Source organism: Aedes albopictus, chromosome 1, assembly GCF_035046485.1.
Source record: "Aedes albopictus strain Foshan chromosome 1, AalbF5, whole genome shotgun sequence".
Classification (NCBI taxonomy): domain Eukaryota; kingdom Metazoa; phylum Arthropoda; class Insecta; order Diptera; family Culicidae; genus Aedes; species Aedes albopictus.
Window position 1 is genome coordinate 9,092,163 of NC_085136.1, and position 23,840 is coordinate 9,116,002.

At 39.8% G+C, this 23,840-nt stretch overlaps 1 protein-coding gene across 6 annotated transcripts in view; it reads right to left on the bottom strand.

The window, feature by feature from the left end:
- Nucleotides 1-23,840, bottom strand: part of LOC109424932 (potassium voltage-gated channel protein Shaker) — a 623,864-nt gene that overhangs the window by 582,934 nt on the left and 17,090 nt on the right. The window lies entirely within an intron of this gene.

Below are 23,840 nucleotides of genomic sequence, written 5' to 3' on the forward strand. Positions count from 1 at the left end.
AGACAAACGGCAATAAAGCAGGAATTGCTTGATGAAATAGAATTCCTTTTTGAGACGTTTGGTAATTCTGACGATAGAACTCCCCTTACGTCTACTGCTTCCAACGATCGAGTAGTACCACCCCGAAACACCGGAGCAATTCCAAGGAACCCGGAGCTGGAATTTCCACCCCCGAGGTCTGAGGAAGATGGAGCGGCTTCGTTGACAATTTTGAGGGAGAACATGGCAGGAGGTCCAAGGGACCCTAGTAGTGGAATGAGACGCCCTAGAGTCGGGTTCATGTCAGATTCTATTCTGAAGTCAAACCTGACCAGCAATCCACACGCGAATCAATCGGTTCGGTCAAGTGAATCGTTTAATCACCTTTTTCAAGGGACGCACACACTACCACCGACTTCGACCTTACTTCCAGCGCTAATGACTACCTTACCACCTCCACCTGCGAACTTACCACCGCCCTTAGTACCGCCACCATCAGTACCTACACCTCAGCTACCAACTCTAAGCTCTTTACCAACACCACCTCCGCTACTGTCCCATCGTCCACCCCCAGACCAATCTCCAGTCGGCCGACAGAGTCCTGCGACACCAAATCTTGGGGATACTACAGGTTTGAGAGCCGAGGTCAGTCGAATTGTGGAAGATGTGCTCGGTCCGTTATTGGAGAGTATGTTGGGCCGTATTGCTCAAGGAACACATGGAGTACAGAGAAGAGCCGAGTCGCCACTCGTTGAAAACACAGCGAGAGAGAGAGCCACTAATCAAGAACGGTATGCCACGGCAAACTATGATTATCCAGGATATAGACAACCACAACTCGGAACGGAATTTCATCAGCCGACCCAGCATCCGGGAGTTGAACACCATCGAGTTGAAAACAGAACTTCAACGCCAATTCAGATAAATCATCGATTAGAACAGCGACCCCCGCCGGTAGCTGATAACCGTCGGAACGATATGCATATTCCTGTGCGTTCGATGGAACAACCGTATTGCGACAGAAACAACCCAAACCGAGTGCCCATTAACAAATGGCCAATAAGGTTTAGCGGAGAATCGAAGGGAATGTCGGTAGAAGAATTTTTGAAGAGAGTTGATGTTTTGGCACGAAACAATCAAGTTTCGGAAGGAGAACTATTAAGTAAGGCAAACTTTTTGTTTCGCCCGGAATCTCCAGCGGAGATCTGGTATTATACGTTCAGCCATAAGTTTACCACTTGGCAGACGTTGAAGTACTATCTGCGTTTGCGGTTCGAAGTTCCAAACAAGGACAAAGTCATCGAACGAGAAATCCGCGAGCGGAAACAGATGTCTAACGAAACATTCGTTACTTTTATGGGAGAAATTGAGCGTCTGTGCCAGCAATTGTCAAAACCCATGTCCGCGAGAACGAAGATAGGTATTCTGGTTGATAATATGCGCGATTGGTATCGACCCCACCTAGCCTTTATCGACATCGAAAGCATCGATATGGAGACGTTATGCAACCTCTGCTACGAATTGGATAAGTCGGTCTACCGTTCGTATGCCCAACGACCTCGTCAATATCCTGTACATTGCATGGATGAAGAATACTGGGACGACGAATCTGGCCAAGAAGACCCAGAAGTTAATGCGATCGCTCAAAGAAAACTCCGAGAACAAAAAGGATGCGCAGAGAAAAGGGAAGCGCCTAGAGAAACAGCTATCAACCCAGAAACCCCTATATTATGTTGGAATTGCAGACAATTCGGGCATTATTGGAGGGATTGTTGTAAATCCAAAAGGTTGTTTTGCCACATTTGCGGTCAACCTGAGGTGGTTGCTATGAATTGCCCAAGCAATCACCGGGGTACACAAGTGAGTCAAAAAAACGAAGCTGCGGAAGGGAATTAGGGAGCAACCCTTCCAAAAACTCGGCTTCGACTCCCATTCCGGCCATCTATCAAAAATTTCCGCCTGTTCTGACTATTCAAATTAAGGAGAACCGATGCCCACACATTTCGGTAAACATTCTGGGTACCAATGTGAAAGGACTTCTAGATTCCGGAGCCGCTGTGAGCATTATCAGCGATCCGGAGCTGTTAGAGAAACATCAATTACGAAAAGAGCCAACCGACTTGCAAATAAGAACAGCGGACGGGACCGCACATGAGTGTGCCAGCCTTATTTACATTCCATACTCATTCCGAGGGACTACAAAGGTCGTACCGACATTGTATGTCCCGAATCTTGCCAAAAAGTTAATTCTTGGGAATGATTTTTGGAAAATCTTCAAAATTACACCTGCTTTCGAAGAGAACGGAAATCTAACCAGGTTGGAAACGAACTATATAGGCACCCATTCAACAAATTTGAATTGTGTCGAACAATATTTCGATGAAGGCCTGGAAATTAACCTGATCCTAGAGCAATCCTTGGAAAGAATTAAGCCTGTTGAAATGGAGGACGTAAGTTTAGATTTGCCTTCGATCGAAGTACCGGAAGCTCTGAGATCTTCAGAGATTGTGACCGAACACGAACTAAATCCCGAAGAACGGAGGGAACTTCTAGAAATTGTGGAAATACTAAAAGGAGATGGGAAACTAGGACGGACAACCGTTTTGCAACACCGAATAGAGCTTTTAGAAGGAGAAAAACCTAAGCGGCCACCCAGATATCGATGGTCCCCGGCCATTGAAAAAGAAATGGAGAAAGAAATCCAGAGAATGAAGGAGTTGGACGTTATCGAGGAATCGACTTCGGACTGGTGTAACCCCCTCCTCCCAGTAAAGAAGTCATCGGGTGAGTGGAGACTGTGCCTCGATTGCCGTCGGGTCAATGAAGTTACTAAGAAGGAGGCTTATCCGTTTCCGGATATGCAGGTGATACTAGGTCGAATTGAAAAAGCCAGGTATTTTTCAATCATCGACCTCTCGAAAGCTTACTGGCAGATCCCTCTAGCTCCAGAGAGTCGGGATTTCACTTCATTTCGAACCGGAAAGTCGTTGTACCGCTTTAAAGTCATGCCGTTTGGTTTGACAGGGGCTCCCGTAACACAAACCAAACTAATGAACCGAGTTCTAGGATACGACCTTGAGCCTCAAGTGTTCGTATACCTAGACGACATTGTGGTGACCTCCAGAACTATCGGCGAACATTTTAGGTTGTTACGAACAATTGCGGAACGTCTTCGAGCAGCGAATTTATCGATAAGCATCGAAAAATCCAGATTTTGCCAAAAGCGAATATCTTATCTGGGCTACATTTTATCCGAGAACGGACTGTCAATCGACAGCACAAAACTTCAACCCATTTTAAACTACCCTTCGCCCGCAACGATAAAGGATGTGAGAAGATTAATGGGGATGATTGGCTTCTACAAGCAATTTATCCCAAATTATTCTACTATTCTGGCTCCAATTACTGACCTTCTAAGGAAGAACAAGAATAAACTAATCTGGACAGAAGAAGCAGAACAAGCTCTAGGAACAATAAAAGGAATACTGACGTCACCACCAGTCCTCGCCAATCCCGACTTCAATCTACAATTCGTGATCGAATCAGATGCATCAGCGGTTGCTGCTGGAGCCGTATTAGTGCAACACCAAGAGAGTATACGTCGTCCAATTGCCTTCTTTTCGCGTAAGTTTTCCGCTACTCAAAGGAAATATTCCGCGACTGAACGCGAGTGTTTAGCCGTGATTCTAGCCATAGAACGGTTCCGGCATTTCGTAGAGGGAACACAGTTCAGGGTAGTAACTGATGCGCAGTCTCTCAAATGGCTGAATAAGATCAGTGTGGAAGGCAACTCGGCGAGATTGGCACGATGGGCCCTGAAGCTCCAACAACACGATATCGTATTGGAATACCGGAAAGGGAAACTAAATGTCGTGGCCGATGCCTTGTCCAGATCAGTAGAGTCTGATCCGGACGTACTCACAATAGACCTAGATTTGGAGCGATTGAAGAAGAATATCACAATGAAATCTGACCAGTATAAAGATTTTAAGGTTTTGCAGGGAAAAGTATATAAATTTGTTCCTTCGACTCGATCGGAAGATCGAAGATATGAGTGGAAATTAATTCCCACCAAATCAGAACGGATTCAAATACTAGAAGCCGAACATGGCATTGCCCACTTCGGATTTTATAAAACCCTCCGTCGTATCCAGGAAAGGTACTATTGGCCCGGCATGAATGTAGAGGTTAAACGCTATTGCCACGGATGTGAGACGTGCAAGAAGTCTAAACATCCTAACAGTCCCAGAGTTCCCCCCATCGGTCGTCCTAAGCTAGCTGTGATGCCCTGGCAGATAGTATCTGTTGACTTTATGGGACCGTTCCCTCGGTCGAGATCGGGAAATACTACGCTTCTCGTAGTGACGGATCACTTCTCAAAATTTGTTCTGATACATCCCATGCGCGAAGCCAAAGCAGAAGCCCTGGTAAAATTTTTAGAATCAATGGTTTTTTTGCTTTTCGGGGTGCCCGAGATCTTGATTTCGGATAATGGACCTCAGTTCAAGTCATTGATCTTTGAAACGCTGCTGAAGAGGTATAACGTTAGTCACTGGAAAAATGCCAATTATCACCCAGCCAACAACCCCACCGAACGGGTAAATCGTGTTATTGTGTCCGCCATCAGGTCGTACTTAAAGGGCGGCAACCAAAAGGCTTGGGATGACAACCTACAGATGGTGGCAATGGCTATAAGGACCGCGGTACACGAGTCTACTGATTACACCCCATATTTTGTGAACTACGGAAGAAATTACGTAGGTTCCGGCGTCGAATATGCTAAAATTCGAGAGACCTCGGATGATTTCGAACAGGACCCCAAAGCATTGAGCAAGGAAATGCAGGAAATCCATGAACAAGTTCGAGTAAACCTAAAAAAGGCTTACGAGAAGTACAGCAAGTACTATAATCTGAGGGCAAGAGCAAAGGTTTCGAACTTCAATATCGGAGAGATAGTTCTGAAGAAAAACTTTTTTCTGTCGAATAAGGCAAATAATTTTAACGCCAAGTTAGCCGAAACGTACTCACCAGCAAGAATAATCGCCAAACACGGGATGCACTGCTACGAGCTCGAAGATATGGCAGGAAACAGGTTAGGGGTCTTCAGGTCAGCTGACTTGCAGCCTAAATAAACCGGCAGATGATCCAGCTATGACGGTGTAATCCACATTTGGTGCACATAAACAACATTTCGTAAAAACACTCTTTGAGGTTCACTTGTCCAACGTTGAGATGTCGTTCTGTTTCCTCCGTTGTTGACCAAGATAGATGTGTAGGGATCCAGCGCGGGTAGATCCGGCAATGCCGTATAGCTATGTACAGAATACACACGCTCAGAGAACCGAAAACTCTGGCCAAGCTGGTTTTGGAAGCCAACAGATCGCTCGCAAGCATCACCACACCCAACATCTGATTCGTAGTTAATCCAACATTGCAGTATTTTTTTCTTGAATCAGCTCACACTTCACTTTCTACTGATATTTTTTTTTCACCCGTAGATTTCTTTCTCAATAACACTATTTTTCTTCATATTATTTAATAGGGCACAGCGACCGTAGTATCTTCTTTAACTTTATGCCCTTGATTATAATTCACTTTTCGTCAAGCACAACCATAGATTTCTTCACCACCAAATCGAAATTCACAACAAAATTTGCTACATCCCCAACAAAATTTGCTAAATTCTTCCTCGGAGTCATTGACCTCCGATACTCCGCACAGCTCAGCACCATTTTTCGTATCCATTTTCTTCTACCTGCGGTCGCCAGTTCACTGAAAAGAAATAGAACCAAATCAGCCTAACATAATTTCGATACTAGTTAAATATCCATGACCTCTCGAAGTTCGCTCCATAGTCCATCAAGTTTAGCTAAGTAAACTAAGTAAATTATTTCTATACTTTTTCACTATATTTCACACTTTCGAATATTCCGCGACGAACCGCAACCATATCGATACGCGACGATTCGACAGACTGACTGACAGCACAGAGTACGCATAGGAAAAGGGAACCTTGAGAGACGTTGAGTGACGAGAGAGAAGCTGTAAGTTTGATGAGAGTACCGTCGTTGAACGTGATACCGGATCACTGTTAGGTAGTGTAGTTTTGAATAGAATGAGGAGGAATTTAAGGATGGTTATTCAGATTGGTTTTTGAGTATCTTTTCGGATGGTTATCTGAAATAAGGAACCAAGAGTTCCAGTTCGGCGCGTTTCGCTACGCTGTATGGTTGAGTGGATACTCGACTACGGGATTGAGATTTCCTTTATTCGTTTGGTTTTGTTTGTTGCGGATAGTAATCTGCTTCGATTCACGATGGTGGATTATTTGTTGAAAACGAGAAGAATAGGAAAGGAAGCAAGTGTGATGTGAGTGATCCGTAAAGAAAAAGACGATTTTGGTTCTGTGAATAATCGAAAAGTGTTACTGTAAATAATATCTATAGATGTAATATATATTAAAAAACAAGTATAGTGTATAGTATATATGTTCAACGTAATAGTGAATTCCTTGTTAGCGAAGATTTTACTTCTGCTTATTGTATAGTTCAAAACAATAAGCTATGAAGTCGCATTTGGATTACGATGAGGTAAGAGTATAATTCTGTTTTCTTTTGGTTCTGCTCAAAACTAAACTTAATTATTAAAAAAAAAATATATATTAAAATACATTTTTTTTTGTCGGGTAAGGGGGAAATGTAACGTGGTTACAAGAAACACCAGTTCAGAATTTTATAACACGATTTCATTTTTTACGCTATTTAAAAAAAAACTAAGTTTGCACATGGGACCAGCAAGGGTTAAACGATAAGTTCTAAATTTTAATATGCGCCCCTAGTGGTGGGAGATGCAACCAATAATTTAAATCTTTCGCTTGGTAAGTTGTTATGTTCATTTCATCACTTAAGAATGATGATCATCAGGCTCATCAGTTAGATGCCCAACTGATGAGCTGTTTATCAAAAAATACAATAGCTCTGGGGCTTCGCGTCGGGTGACAATTGTATAGAGATTTGTTCGATCAAGTATTCTCAGTTCGATCGTTGAAATAGTTGGACGTTCGCCAACAAAAATTGGAAAATTAGTTAAAGTGAAACCGAGAGTAAAACTAAAACCAAGTGTATGAAAAATAGAAGCAAAAGTGAGATTTAAAACTACTTTATTGAAACTCAGTTAATTAAAATCAAATATTTTCAGTTGAAATATAGATACTGTGGATAAAACTGTTAGCCATATTGATAGGCCCTAGGAAAAGTTTTTGTATAGAGCTCGTGAGTAACTGTTACTGAATTAAAAAAATCCTTATAACTGAATCGATCCAATTGTAGCCAAATAGTGCATCAAAAACTGAAAAAAAACTGCGTACTAGTGTACTGCAGGCGCAGAATTCCCTCGAGGACCAGGTAATTTGAGTGAATACTAGTGTTGTTAATCATGTGCGAATGTGTAATCCAAATTGTAATGCGAATGTGTATTTTTTCCATTGAAGGACACCCTCATCCTTCAAGTGAAGGTGTCTGTGCAGGGCACAGGGGATAACGGAACGCAATCGTTATTCCTAGGGACGAATCCGAAGCCCGGCGGCTTGTAGGCCTGCCCTCGTCGTCGAGCCAGCATTCGACCCTCGCGTGTCCTAGGGCCCAAGGTCATCCACGCCTTTTAGGAGTTGGTCGGTCGCCAGTACTCCGCATCTAACTCCTCGGCCTCGAAGGGAATTACCAGGAAACCCCTCCATGTGGGCGGGGCATATAATCGGCTTCGAACGGACAGCCGCCGAACAGTGACGCAATAATCAGCACTGTTTCTACTGATCTCACCTTGCTGTGCCGCTGTATCGATCGGCTACGTGGTAGAGCAGCCACCCAAGTGCTTGCTCGTGTATTTGCTGAGAGTGAGTGCCACCCTTGAGACGTTGTCCCTCACCGCTCACCGTCGCCGAAGATCCACTGTTGGTGGGTGACTGAGCTCCACTATCGTCGTCGTGTGAACCTGGACAGGGGCGCCCCCACCGTGCCACTGTAAAGTAACCACTGAGGAACCGCCAGCATGCTGCTAAAACCAGGTCAGATCTAATAGATTAAGATATACACATTCGCAATCGCCTTACCCTAGAACATCAAAGAGAGATTATAGGTAGATTTTGGTTTTGAAAATTACGCTCTAGAGCTTAGAAAATAAGTAAATTTTAACTACAGAATAGGCCTAAATATAATGAGAGGAATGAGAAAGTTTGATCGTTCATTGATTCGTGAGTTGGAACCGTTTTGCCCTCTAAGTTGATCCTCGTTGTTGGGTGATATTTTTTGAACGGCATTTGCTTTGCGATTGGTTCGGGATTTGTCTAAGATCTGCTAACGACTCGCCTTGAGGAGTCTCGCCGGGGTAAACCTTGCTGATCCACATGTAAGTGGACTTTGCCTACTTACTTGGCGCATAAGTGGAATCAGCTGTTATGACTTTCTGACCCAGTGACGAAGAACCGTTACAGTTGAGTGATATGTCAAGTGAGTGAGCCGGGCCACGAGCGAATGATTCAGTGAGTAAGCTATTGAGTTAGTGAATTATTAATTGAGTGATCCTGTTAGTGGATGTGTGAGTTAATGAATGACTTAGTGATGTAGTGAGTTAGCCTTGTTAGTCAGCTCTATTCTGCGAGTCATGCGAAGTGAGACGACTAATGCAAATCAAATAAGAGCAAGTCAATTTTTGCCACCTCATTCGTCTCATCTTACTTAACACGACACGCAGAATAGGTCTAAGTGAGTGAGTTAGTAAGTCAATGTATGAGTAAATGACTGAATCAGCTAGTGAATAAGTGGGAAAGAGTGTGTAAGCGTATGTGATAATTAATGAGTATGACGTGTGTAAAAAGGTTCACTTATAAAACTTATAGGTGAGAGATACCGTTATTGGATAATGATTCCCATGCCGGCTAATCCAATATTGCAGTAGCTAGCACAACTTGGATCAAAGCTTTCAAACCTCAGATCTTTCGGAAAGTTTACTTTCGGTAGACAGCATTGTGATAGCCATCGAGATTGAGCAGTAGGTTAAGCTACTTTACCACATTGTGCTACATATTTTTTCATTGCAAAGAAACTGAATTCGTTAGGAATGCCTAAATCCGACTACTTTCATATGTGAATGATAATCTCGCACACTTACGACGTCACTTACTTGCCAACTCACTCTCTTTTGAACTCCCTCACTTACCAACACACTCATCAATTTATGCACGCTCAAGCTCACTCAATAAAATTTACTCACTAACTCATCAAGTCACTTGATGTCTGATTAACTTATTCATCACCCAAGTAACACACTTGTCACAGAAGAGTCACGGCGGAGCAAGTTTTTTTTTGCGCAGAAGTCATTGTGACTTAACACTAACAAGCGCCGGCGTGACTCTTCTGGGACAAGTGTGTTACTTGGGCAGCTTACTCACCAATTTACTAACACGTCCAACCAAAATGTCCTTCACTCATAAACCTGTGAACAACCATACCCATTTTTTTGAACCCCTCTTACTCACCAACTTTATCACTATCTTAAAACATGCATTCGCTTACCCATAAAGCTACTCACTCATCAAGCTGCTTAATCTTTAATTCATTCACTCAGATATTCACTCATATTTTTTTCGCCTCCTAATTACTGATCGATAGATAGCACAGCGTAACAAAAATAAACTTTTTGTCTGTCTTAAGAGCAAACTTAGGTGTCTCCGAAGGATTGTAACGTTTTGACGTTTTTATTCTATTTAAGTAAAATAAAGTTTGAATTCAGTTAGATAAAGTTGTTACATTATTTGAATATTTGAAATTGTTTTTATTATTATTATTGTTGATGATTATTTTAGTTAATTTGTAGCTTTGACGTTTTTATCTTTTCAAGTGAAATCCAATTGGAATTTCTTCAACTTTGAATTTGAACATTTGAGAATATCGTTCGTGTATGGTTTGTGTCCTGACTAAGTTATGTAACGCGTATATGAGTAAGTAGCTAATAAGATATTTTGATGGCGCGGAATATTCTTCGCGGCCATCTGAAATTTGTTGGCGCAATTTTAGGTAATAGTTGAATAATTGAATTGGATTTGTCTTTTGAAGAGCGGCATAGTTTCTTGGACGAAGCGCAACTTCGACTCTGCCATTTCGCTGCGAGATCGGCTGGAGAGCAGAAGTGCGCGAATTAAGTATTTGAAGTTTACTTTCCGTTCAGTTTTTTGTAAAGTATAGAGATAATTGGTTCCGTATAATTGTGATTATTAAGGTAAATTTTAGTGAGTGAGTTTATTACAAGTTGTGTTAAACGTCTTTTGTATTTTGTTTTTTATTAAAAATAGTGGACTGAGGTCCGTCTTGTTTCGCGATTCTGCTCAGTTTGTGAGTTATTTCTGTGACTACGAAAAAAGGTAATTATAGTCAATTTGTTGTGTGTGAATGGTAATGTTTAATGTGATTTCGTGTTGGACTTGCAGCGCGCTGCGCTTTTTTCGTACGGCTGGTTTTGTACGTTTCTTCGGCGAAGCAATCGCCGAATTGGAGATCCGTTGGCGCAGCGAATCGCCATTTTCCGTCCGTGAGCCCGTGTGCCCAGCAAAGGCCCGCCTCGAGTAGGTAGCCAATCGGAGGCGCGAGTGTAATCGCTAGACTATCAGCGAATTCTCCCGTCGGTCGCCAATTGCCGAAGGTAAGGTCCGATACGTTATTCTCCGTGGACCAGAGAACGAGAGCCGGTTCGCGTGTCGCGTGTCGCAAATTGCACGCCGTGAACCAGATCCGATTCGAGAGAATAGGAGGCGTAACATTCCCCGCTCGGCCTAGTAGGAATCTAAGTACGCGAAGCCGGGTCGTTGGGCTCTGTTGCGTCCCAATTGTCTGATGAGGGTCGTCCCGGGAATAAACGGCATCCGCCGTACGCTCTCGTTTATGTGAAACCGGAAGCTTCCGTCCAGCCGCCACTCCCTCCGCACCGTTCTTCGGCCATATGCACACGGGTCCAGTAGTCGTCGCCGGACACAACGATGGTCGCCTACAAACTGTCGTCATCACCGAGGACTGCCGTCTACTTCGAGTTCGTCAAGTAAAAACCTGCGCAGGTACGTCGTTATTTTGTTCATGGCCATGTAACATTTCCGTTCCGTACATTTTTGTAATACGTCCAACCCGAATGAATGCTTGTGTTTAAGTTAATGAATTTTAAGAAATTGAATTTTAGTTTTTTTTCCATATTACGTTTGACTGACTTGAATAAAATCACTCCTTCTGTAATTATATATGTTTTTTTCCGTTTGATTGTTTTTAACTTCAGTTTTCCCTAAGTTTTTAGCAGCTTTTTGGTGCAGTTTGAGATTGGGTTTTCGTTTATAAGAAATTCTGCCGATTTTCCGCGAGCCGTTCGAAATCCTCTGAGAAACGAGTCTCTATTACAGTCGGGCATACTCCAACACGACCGGTGGTCTCTCTTTGAGAGTGGCGCTTAAGCCACCGCGCTTATAAAACCCTCGAGCTAATTCGGCGAACGGTTACATTGGCGCCCAACGTTAAAAACTACAAATTTTCTTCTTAAATAATTTGGATTCGAGGAAAATTTATTATTTGTTTGAGTTTTTTGTAATTTAAATTTGATTTTGTTATTTTTTTTCTTTTTAGCTTAAATTAGATTGAATTTGTTTAGTTTTAAAGATATTTTTGAATTTCTGGTTTGATTTTTATTGATTTTTAGTTTTGATTACGGTTTTGTATTTTATTGAATTGGATTTAGTATTTTTTTTTAGTTTCGTACAAGTCTCGTTTTTTTTTGGTATTTCAGACTTTATTTCGTTAATTTTCAGTTGTTTTTCAGTTTTTTTAGGTTTAGTTACGTTCAGTTGAGTCAAATTTAACGCGAAGTTCAACTTTAAGCATAAATTGCATATAAATGACTTTTTTATGACTAATGATGGAATTTTATGTTTTTAATTGATTTTTACATTATTATATTTTCCTTTTGAAGTTTTTTTTTAAGAAAAATTTAGTTTTTAATGAATTTTAGACATTTGAGACGATTCTTTGAAGACTAAATAGAAATCTATGTATAGAAAAAACGTTTTTGACGTTTTTCTCTTTTTAAGCAAAATTACCGATGAATTCGATAATTTTGAAGTAGTTCTTGCTCGTGTGTTGAAGACGTGTTTGGAGGCAGCTTTTAAGCTAATCAACCAAATTTTTGTCGCTTATTTTTTCTCTTGTTAGCGAAAAGGCTTACGAATTTAGTTTAGTATTTTTGCTTAAACTATGTTAGTTTTAAATTCAGAATTAGTCAAAAATTGGAAGTTACTCACCCATTGAATTCTATTTCGTCGCGGAAAAGGTCGTCGTCGTGCGGTTTCTCCAACACCGTCCAAATTTAGTTGATGTAGCGACGAAGGTTGGCAGGTTCAATGTCCGTCGTGGTAAAACTCCAGGTACACCGTCGTTAATCCAGTGTGGATGGAAAACCCGAATAACGTCCATAGTCGGTTAGATAGGTAATCCCGCGCTGGCCAGTGGATCATCTGAAATCCGTTAGGACCAGGTACAGCACTGGCGTTCCAATAAACCAACCGGGTGCGTTTAATTCTTTCGCGTTCCATTCCGGATTCAGTCCACCTCGCCGTCGAAGAGCCGCCGTTTAGATATTGTCGTCGGAAAACCTGTAAAGAATTAAAATCAATTAGTAATAGAGAACAGTTGTTGTTTTTTAGTTTTGTTTATATGTTGGTTGTTTTCCAGCATGAATATTCGTAAATATTGATGCTCCGTGAAAATCAATGGTTGTTTTTACGAGTTGGTCTTGGGAAAATTCCCCAGACGACAACCATCATAAAAATCAATTAATTAATCGCGTCGGGAATGGAAACATAGTCCATTAGCGATGTTTACTGTCTAAACCGTTGCGAAAAACGAAGACTCGCCATCTTGTAATACTATGGAATTTCATCGTTACATTACCTTTTTACCATTAACGTTCGGTCTCGACGAAGTCCCTCGACGAATACCTGTAAATAAATACAAAAAGCAATTAATTCCTAAGGTAATAAATGCAACAATAGCGAATACTCCCCCGGTTTATTCGTTCAATTGGTTGTTTTTATTCGATGCACTCCGCGACCGCGACGATCACCACCGATACTGACGATTGTTTTTGTTTTTATTTCTTTTTTCCGTTCCTTTTCGTCTCGCGTCGATGACAGCGCGAACGTCACTCGCATTGACAGTACGTTTCGTTGAAGTTGGTAGTAGAACTTGCATGCAAGATGTTATGCTGTCAGTTTACATTGGATGTTTACATAGAGCTGTTCGATATTTTTTGCAGATTCTGAGTTTTGTCAAATTATGTTTGATGTTTGGAATTTGTTTCTGCTTACGTTTATGCAGCGTTCGCTTGCAAAATAGTCAAACAGAGTTTTGATGTGCAATCAGCTGCGGTTTAGTTCCGTTACGTTAAGGAGAGTCAGGGAGGAGGTCAGACGCAATGGGCTGATGGACTCTGACGATCCGAGTTTAAGCAGTTTGGTTTGCGATTATGTCAACAAGAGTGTTGATAATGCAACCAACTGTAGTTCCGTTACGTTAAGGAGAATCAGGGAGGAGGTCAGACGCAATGAGCTGATGGACTCTGAGGATCCGAGTTTAAACAGGGGCCGCTGAATCCGAATCCGGGCTCAGATTTGCTCTAACACGTCACAATTTTGAGCTATACCTCAATTTATAGGGCAAAACATGCGATTTTGGGCTTTTTTGACTGCAAGCCATTAAGCAAGGAAATATATTTTTTAAGCAATCAAAAGGTTAATTGGTCAATTAACACCTAAATTAACGACTCATGCAAAATATTTCGTTTTACCAAATCGAATTTGATAGTTTTAAGCGATTTATGTTACGTACGATATTTCCCATACAAGTCATCTTCCAAAAGTTGCATGCAAGTTTTCATACTAACATAAAATGCTTAAATCTATCAAATTTGATTAGGTAAAACGAAATATTTTGCATGAGTCGTTAATTTAGATGTTTATTGACCAATTAACCTTTTGATTGCTTAAAAAAATATTTTCAAGCTTAATGGCTTGCAGTAAAAAAGCCCAAAATCGCATATTTTGCCCTATAAATTGAGGTATAGCTCAAAATTGTGACGTGTTGGAGCAAATCTGAGCCCGGATTCGGATTCATCAGCTCAAAATCCTTCGGAGACACATAAGTTTGCTCTTGAGACAAAAAATGTTGCGCTGTGTAGTCAGAGAGCGTCTTCAAGTATCAGTAGGTCGGCTCCAGAGGCACGTTCTCCTCCATTTGGGAAATTTGTGCCATTCACCAATTTGCTTACTTATATATCAACTAAACTGGAGTAAACTGGACATTATCTCGATGTTTGTTTTTCGTTATGCAATTTGAAGAAATGTCGGATTTTGATACAATCTTACGTAAAGCAAGTGAGTGAATGTATACGTAGAAATCATCCCTCACTTACCAACTGATGGCGTCTTTCTCACAAAAAATATCACCAAACCGACGGACCGAAACTTTTCGATAAAGCTTAAAACCAAACGAACTGTAGGGGGAACTTTTATGTCAGTTTAATACCGCCCGAGATAACATTTCAAATTTCGTTTAATCAAAAGCTGCAAATGTTTTCCTTATATGCCGATAACTATGCGATTACTAAGCTAATCATTTACCTACTCACTATTGCAATCAAGCATCCCTATCGCACATTAAAATAATAATACAAAGGAACTCACATTCTCATCAACAAATTTGCTAATATTTTCACCAAGTCACTTATATTCTAAATTTTACTTCCGATGATATCTACAACTAATTCTACTTAACATTTTTAACGTCATTTCACGTTATATTGCTTTGGCTTCGTCATGCTTCACGACACTTGAGCCTTCAAATTAAACTTTTAGTTGAAATGGGACAGACACGCGAAAAAAAATCATTACGTATTTTTTTCATATTTCATGGGAGTATATGTACAATTAGAGCACATGCTGCCAACAAGTTAAATCGACAATAAGTAACATGGGACAACTATGACTGGAACGGCAGTAACTCTACCCCAATTGTTTACTTTCACATATACAGAACCATCTCAATTGCTTTCTAGATAAAAAAAACGACATTTGCGTCAATATTTGGTTCATGTCACTCGAGCAGTGTTGCCAGTGGTCAAAATCATGAATCACCATAGAAAATGCTGGATGACAATTTGTGCTCACTTGAACACTGTTCAACTTACTCATTTTCATGTTGCAATGAATCTTGAGTGTTAAATTTTCCAGCAGTGTTGCCATCTTCTTTAAAAAATCAATAATGGAATCTCTCTGGAGACCTAAACCACGTATTTATGTTTGCAAACCATTCAAAATTGCTATGTAATTGTGAAAACGAACTATAAATAAGTTTTGTTTCTGTCATTAACCCATTTAACCCCAGGTGAAAATTAAAAATTGAGAAAAATCACCAATAAATATTTCTCAACCGAAGTTCACCAAATTTTGAATCAACATTTTCATGCACAGAGTAAGGTTGGTGGTTCACTGGGAAAGATCGGGTAAATAAAGGAGTACGATTTGTACTTCCGAGCCTCTCTCATAAACTATGTATTTCAATGGAAGTTTACATATTCAGTTGCTAAGCCATTGTTGAAGGAGAGACGAACCAGCCAAGGGCTGAAAGTCTCTATAATAAAGACAAATCAATCAATCAATTGTTGAAGTTTGAAGCTTTGCTTCGAAGATGCTGTCTTTGAGCTCTCGGGATATTTATTACTTCGGAATTATCGAAGTTCACGTGGATTATTTTCAAATATTTGAAACACGAGATACAGTTCGCTTATTGACTGACCTCTGCGTTCTACAGCCATCCATTCAGACCTGTTGCCTTTTTACCAGTCTTAACGGTTCTGGATATCTCAATGGATTGTTCGAGTCCATACTTACAGTGATCGCCTACGATAGAATATGGTTTATTGTATTCATCGCTGTTTTTTAGTACTAATACTTGGAAATGGGGACAATGTTTGTATAATCTACGAGAATACCAGAAATCTTGACAACCTGACTGAAGTCAGGGCAACATAACATCGAACTGAATAAAATTCGTTCCTAAACAAGACTTCTGAGTACCTGGGATGACCTAGTTGAAGTCAGTCCTTGAGGAGTTCAATAAACTGAAGAGGAACTGCAACGCACATGCTTTTTTTCTGAGCTACGTAAGCTCATACTGATTCAAGGCCTCTCATAACTATTCCCGAGAATATTTGATGACCTAACTGAGGTCATGCCTTGCCATCAGAGAACTGTAGATAGACACAACCCTAGAATAATTTACTAGAAGAATAGTAGTGTAGTAATAATAGAAAAAATAATTGTTAGATACAGAAATAAATTTTGCATCGAACTTTCCGAAAAAAATACAACTGAAGAAACCTATAAAAAAGATCCTGGGTAAATCCTTGGAGAAATTTCCGGCGCAAACTCTGGAGATATTTTCGTAGGACTTCCCAAAGGAACCTCCTAGAGGAACTTCTGGAGGAGTTCCTGAAGGAATTCCCAGAAGAATTCCTCGGTAAACGCTGAAGGAAAATCAGGATAAACCCTTGACGAAATATCCAGAAAAATCTATGGAAAAATAGCCAGGAAAAATCTCTAGAAGAACTCCTGGGTAAATCCTTGGCGAAATTTTAGCAGGAATCTCTGGTGAAACTCCTCCCCGACGAACTTTCAGAAATTCAAGGAGAAATTCCTGAATAAACCTTCGGAGGAACCCCCAGAGGATATCCGGGAAAATGTCTGGATGAGTAACTGAAGAAATCTCTGCAGAAACCCATGGAGAGATTTGAAGAATCTGGAGACCCTGACAAGATTCCTAAAGGTATTCAACTGTCAGATAGTTCTTAGCTAGCTGAACAACTTTGGCGAAAACGGTATCGTACTATCTTATCCGAATTCCGAGTTACAGAGTTTTGAATATTTTTAACACTGGTGCCAGCTAGCGAAAGAATCGTGAACTAAAGCCTGCCGTTGCCAGATAGTTCTTTATCTGCTGAACACTTCTGGCTCATTAGAGTTTTGAGCTATACTGGTTGGAAGTTTCTTGACAGCGCCCCCTATCACATGAGTCACAAACCTGAGTCTGTAGCTATTGTCAGATAGATATTTGCTAGCTGAACAAGGTTGCCGAATTCAGCATCATTCTATCTCATCAGGATTCTTAGATATAGGGGTTTAAACAATGTTCACACTGATACCACCTAGCGGAAGAATCTCGAACCCAAATCGCTGTTGCCAGATAGTTCTTAGTTTGCTGTACAACTTTTCTGAAATTGCGCACTACTAGTTCATTAGAGTTTCAAGATATTCGTTTTAGCACTTTTTACCCTGGGAGCCAATTGTTAGTTAAATCTTAGCTTGCTAAACAACTTTGCCAAAGACGGCATCATTCTATTTCATCAGGATTCTGAGTTATATATGTTTGACAGTTTTTGACACTGGTGCTACCTAGCGGGCGAATCTCGAACCACGGTCACCGGCGTCAGATAACTCTTAGCCTGCTGAATAAATTTACCAAAGAAACTGTTCTTATATCTCATCGGGATCTTGAGTTATGCATTGTGCAAAGTATGTGGACAATTTTGGCATCCCAAGGCAACCCTGAATTACTCTGGAACCATGCCCGGATAAAAACTAACCATAGGGTATTTGGTGAAAACCATTCCTGCACCATACAGTGTATATGCTACAATAAAGTGTATTGTAATGGAATGGTTCGCTAAAAGCCTTGCACATTGTAGCTACTACACATTTACATCCGATCTTTATGTAACAATATACTATACCGTTTTTCTTACGTTTGAACCATTCACTTTTCCCAAATTATTTTTTTTCCATGCATTTTCAATTATTTATTCAGTTTTAGATTTTTTTCCGTGCTCTGTTTTGTTGATGTTCGTGACTTTTTTGTTGCAAAAAAAAGAAAAAAGGAAAAAAAGAAAAAATTGAAACATCTATTTAAAGTCAATAAAAAGTTTAAATAAGTGGTAAACCAGGAGTCCTACAGGACTGTAGATCCAAGAGATATGGCGGGCTAGGTATAAAGAGTCCGATGAGAGGAATAGGAATGTAAGTCAACCCGGAAAGACGCAGGTCAGATTGTTACTGTAAATCAATGGATGAGTTCAACACTATTGTTTTTGTATTTGCATTTAGGGGAGTTTCTCAACTCAGAACTTGACAGTTTTCTCATGAGTTGTTATGTATTTCAAACTTTAGTCAAACTGGAGGCTCAATATTGCAAAAACGGTTAAGCACGGTGTAATGATAATAATAATTATGTACCTCGTCACCCACTTCATGCAACTACATTAGTGATCTAATAACACTTAGCGTGCTCGGCATAGTTCCATCATGCCGCTCAAAGTGTTGCCACAAATAATCATTAGTTTGCAAAACCCGGTAATCTGGCTGGTGGTACATGGTAGCCTAAGCTTCAACTGTTAATGCAATCAGAGACTACTCAGACTTAGACGAGTTTAGGTTAGTTTGGCTAGAAAGCCTAAGATGCCATTGACAGAAGGATCATGACAAGATAATATAACATTATATGGTTTATGTAATGTAAAACAATACAACATAACCTTTCCATATCCGTTTGATTAAATGTATAGCCATTAGTGTAATTACAATTAACAACAATATATTTACGGTACATTTTATTGTTTGAAACTATACATGTACCATACAATGTACGGTATATTAAAACCCACGTATCAGTATTTAGAACAATTCATTTACAATAAAATGTATTGTTTTGCAAAAAAATATATGTGTAGAAAAATATTTTTTTGTATTGTTACGATACTTAACAACCTGTATAATATTTTGTTAAACTCTTATTTTCAATTCACTGTATGGTGTCTATATTACATCTTATTGTTTTTGTATTTTTATTTTTACAGTGGTGTCTAATGCAACAATATGGTTCTAAATAGTACTGTTACAATACAACGTTCAGTTTTTCTACTGTTTTTTTTATTCGGCAGTGGATCCGTGTCCCCGGAGTTCTTAACTAGAAGAGTTTTTTTGCAAAGTCATCAAAATCCGCTGAAAAGCAAAAAAAGATTATGTTTGCGCTTTTCCAAAGGGGAAAATGTATGTTGGCTGGATGAACGTTAAATAAACAGAGTGGTGATCGTATTATCGACCTTTTGTTCTAAACTAGTAACAATAGGCTGAGTAAGCGCCTCTCAAGCTCTTAACTTCCGGGAAAGCTCAACTCAGAAGCGAAAAATATTAACAAATTACAGCTGACCTCCTCATGACCTGCAACAATCAATCAGTATTTCAATTTGTGCACTCCTCCACAAATCGCCCAAAACCATCGTCAGTCCATCATCGATTCATCCATCACCTTCACCGAGCTTATCTCTCCCTGTCTCTAGCTAGGCCAATTTACACGCTTCCCGGTTCACTTTGATGGATCACGTCCTCTAGTTGGCCGAGAACGAGACCCGGCTATAGCCGAAGCCGAGCCCATTCCGTTATGGATTTATTCATTGAATGTGCAACTTGATGACCGTAAAACGGTAATCTAAAATCAAGGTGAGCTATAAAAAGCAACTCTGGGGGTACATCATCGAAAAAAACGAGGTCGTTTCGCAGTCAGCTGCGAATTATTGAATTCCATCTTTTGTTTCCTTGCTTTGTGCAGAGCGGACTCCGTATTTTCTCGCGGTGTTTGTTGTTGAAAGCATATGCATTTTAAAGTCGCTGACTGGTTTTAATAAAAATGTAAAATTATGATTTGATAAAAACATAAAAAAATCCCTTAAATAGGAACAAATTAATCGTGCCTCTGAAAATTCGAACACAACGGCACTCGTCGATTCAAAAAGAAATCACCCGACAAAGTAGGCCGATTTTCGCCCACGTGCAACGCAGGGTTCAAAACAATGCAACGATTCGAGGAGCAAAATACCGAAAACAGAAAATATTTCCTACTTTACATATCATGCCTTTATTCGGCTTCGCAATAAATTGAAACGGACCGGATCCGGACACGAACCAACACTTCCAAAAAGGTCACACATTGCTGCAGAGCAGACCCTCAAACTTTGTGCCTGCCTTCGGCTCTGAAGGATGGGATGCCAGCCACCGGACTTTTAGTTCCCTTTGCAATCGACCCGTAATAACTCAATCCCAAAAGCCAACGGCGCGCAGTGCCAGCGTCTCCGTCAGAAACAAAAGGCAAACACGGAAAAAGTGTCTCTACTTTTGAGCCTAGGGCCGAGCAGCGAGAAATGGGAAACTTTTCAGGAGTTGTCCGTCCGTCCTTTCGCATCTTCGTGGGTGGGAAGAAGATGTTTGACGGCTGGCTGATGCTGCAGAGGAATTGCCCACCGAAGCGAGACAGTTTTTTCCTTCTTCTGAGTTTCTGCTTTTTTTTCGTTTAAGTATTCAGGATGGTGGCAGCAGCCTAGGACAACAAACCCCAAGTGACATGTGACGCCACGAGATGGGTGCTGGTGCTGGATGATGGGTTCGACACCAGTGACACCAGTCCAGTCAGTGTTGGAACAGTAGGCGTCGTCGTCTTGGGATTGTGGGTGGCTGGTGGATACGCTAGTTTGAGCATCCGAGCCCAGAAGCCATGTACCTAGTAGGCGGCGACGAGTGTTTTGTTCTTGATAAGGTGAACATATTACGTGGCAGGCGTTGCTGGCAGATGGTGGCATTCTGCGTTAGGCGCCGCTGCCACGGCCTGCTTGGTGTCACAGTCATTATAAGACTTGCGATGAACAAGCTGTCTAGCGAATTAGGCGAGAAGAACGTTGCGGATAGATGAACTGATGATTGAGGCTTTGGTTTATTGACGGGCTAGAATGGGAGGAGGAATCCAATGTGTTGTTGGTGGAAATCAAGATAATGAGATTTTAGGTGAAATGTAGTCATCTATTCGTTTTCAAACGTCATGACTACCGAACGTTGCAAGTTTATTGCTTGACAGTCAAGTGATGATTTTTGTTCCGTGATAGCCATTTAACGTTGAACAATTTGTCATTGAAATCATCGTCATTTGAAGGCAGTTTTTACGTTCAAAACAAAAGTTTTTGCCACGAAAATGTATTCACTGCATTTCACTTGAGGAATGGAATGCAGTGAATATCTTTTTATGGCCATTGTTTTGATTTACAGTGAAAAAACTGCCTTTCATTTTCAAAATATCGATGACGGATGCTTGAGCCTTAAACATTCTGTAATGAATCTGAAATAAAATTCTTTTTAAAATTGCTTCAAATCCATCTCAATAAATTCCTCCAGGAACTCCTTCAACGATTGTTTCTTAAATTTGTTCAGGAATCTCTCCAGAAAATTATCATACACTCCTTTAGAAGTTCTTTCAGGTTACCCTTGAAAAATGACATCAAGGTTTTTTTTTTTGGAATTTCATAAATCACTTCTGAGAAAATCTGTGAAGGAATATCTGGAAGAATTCTTGGAGGAATCTCCAAAGGAATCCCAGGGAATATTTCTGAAGGAACCGCAGGAAGAATTCCTTCTAGATTTCTTCGGTAACCCCTGACAACATTTTCAAAAGTCTTGTGGTGAAAAGCTTAGGAAGAATTTCCAAATAAATCGTTGTAAGTTCTATGGAAATTAAAAAAAAAAATCCATTGAAAAAGGTTTTATTTGGTTACTGAAAAAGACTTTAGTAAAGATTGAATCTATGTAGGAATTTCTGAAAGAATCTTTAAAGGAGTTTTGCATTAAAATATCTATCTTATTCCTGTAGTAATCCCTATTCTCAAATGAATTCCTGGAGGATTATATGAAATTTTCTAGGGATTTACTGAAGAAATTCTAGAACGAGATGTTAAAAACAAAATCTGTAAAAAATATTCTGAGGGAGAGCAGAAACTCTTGGTGGAATAAATATTGAACAAATGTCTTATTTTCTTAAAAAATCCGAGTAAGAATTACTAAAAGAAGCCTTGGAAGAAATCCAGGTCTTATTCCTGGTGAAGAACATGAAGGAAATACCGGAGGAACTCATGAAGGAATCTCTGTATAAATTTCAGCAGAAATCTATGGAATAATATCTGCTGACATCACTAAAAAAAATCATCGAAGATCTTCTGTGGGGCCGTCCATATACCACGTGGACAGAAAAATCGTGGTTTTTTACCCCCTCCCCCCTCCCCGTGGACAAGCGTGGACTTTTCACTGACCCCTACCCCCCTCCCCTAATGTCCACGTGGACTTCAGAGAAAAAAATTTTTTTCTATTAAAAAACTTTTTTTATTTTTATTTTTTAAGTTTTTTTTACTTCAGAGAATCATGCTCTACATTTAACATGTTCATATTTTTTTGTATTACAAATATTCCATAGCTTTCGTATTACAGAATTATCAATTGATGTTAACATGTCAACATAGGTTTCTATGTCCCTGATGTTTGTTTAATCCATGGTTGTCTCATATTTTTGAATGACTTTTATTCTACGATATTGAGAACACTATGACAGTTTTATTTTTTTTTTAAAGAATTTGTCAAGAAAAACAAGAATTAGTATGATTTTGAAAGACCATAATTCCAAAACTCACTCATAGTGATATGATTTTGACTTTACTCTATCTATATGTTTGTTTGATGTATCTTTGAGGCAACAAAACTCTCGAACGGATGAACCGATCAGCATGATTTTTGCACGGTTCAATCCGTCTTTAGTGTGACTATGTTTATATGTAGAAAAAGTTACGAAATTCAACATATATTGGAAACTATATTATTACATTAATGAGATTGCTAGGCGCGGGGAAGAAGTTAAAACGATTGTTAAATCAATCTAGACTGAGTACTGAAATGACCACATAAAAATTGTCAAGCAATCACAGCCACCAAAATGGCAGTACAGTGCACTGCAGCGTCTCATAAAGTATCTCAAGTTTTAGAAGAAATTACAAGACAACATTTTGTTGTAAACTTGCAAAGTATCTCGACATGAATTTAAAAGACTTGACTTAAGAGTAAAGTCTTCGGTATATCAATCCGTGTGGTCAATTAATGATATTTAATGAAACTCAACTAATTTCACTAATAATTTATCCATCTTTTTCTTGTATAGATATGTTGAGTCTCATAGAATATCACGAATCCAAAGTTTCTACAGATATTATAAACCTTCGAAGTACTTTTTAAAATTGGTATGAAGCTTCGAAGAATTCATTCAAAATATCAACAAAAGCTTAAATAAAAACACTGTTAAGATCTACATTTTTGAAACTCCAGAATTATGCTTAGTATTTTTAGTAGGTAATTCGTAATTCTGATAATTTTTCAAGAAATTTTGCTACAGTAAATAAAAATTGGTATGTAAAGCTGTGACTTCATTTTTGAAATAGCCGTTGCCAACTAAAACAAGTAAAGTTTTTGAGAAAATCTAATAGGGAACTGTTTTAAAGGAAAATCAAGTCAATAATACAGCAAAATTCCTTTCGTTGATGAATCCTTTTTATTTCTTAAATGATTGCTGTCCACGTGGACATTTGGCAGACCCCTACCCCCCCCCATGGACAAGCATGGACATTTCTCAAACCCCCTCCCCCCTCTAAGTTGTCCACGTGGTATATGGACGGCTCCTGTAGAAGTTCCTGGAGACATTCCTTAAAGAAATTAATTAAAAAAATCTTGAAAGAATTTTTGAAGCAAAAAGAACCCTCGGATTACTTCGGAATATAATTCCTGGAGTTATTTCTGAAGGGGGAACGTCTATAAAATACGTTACGCTTTGAGAAGGGAAGAGATTCAGAAAAATATGATAACCCATACACAA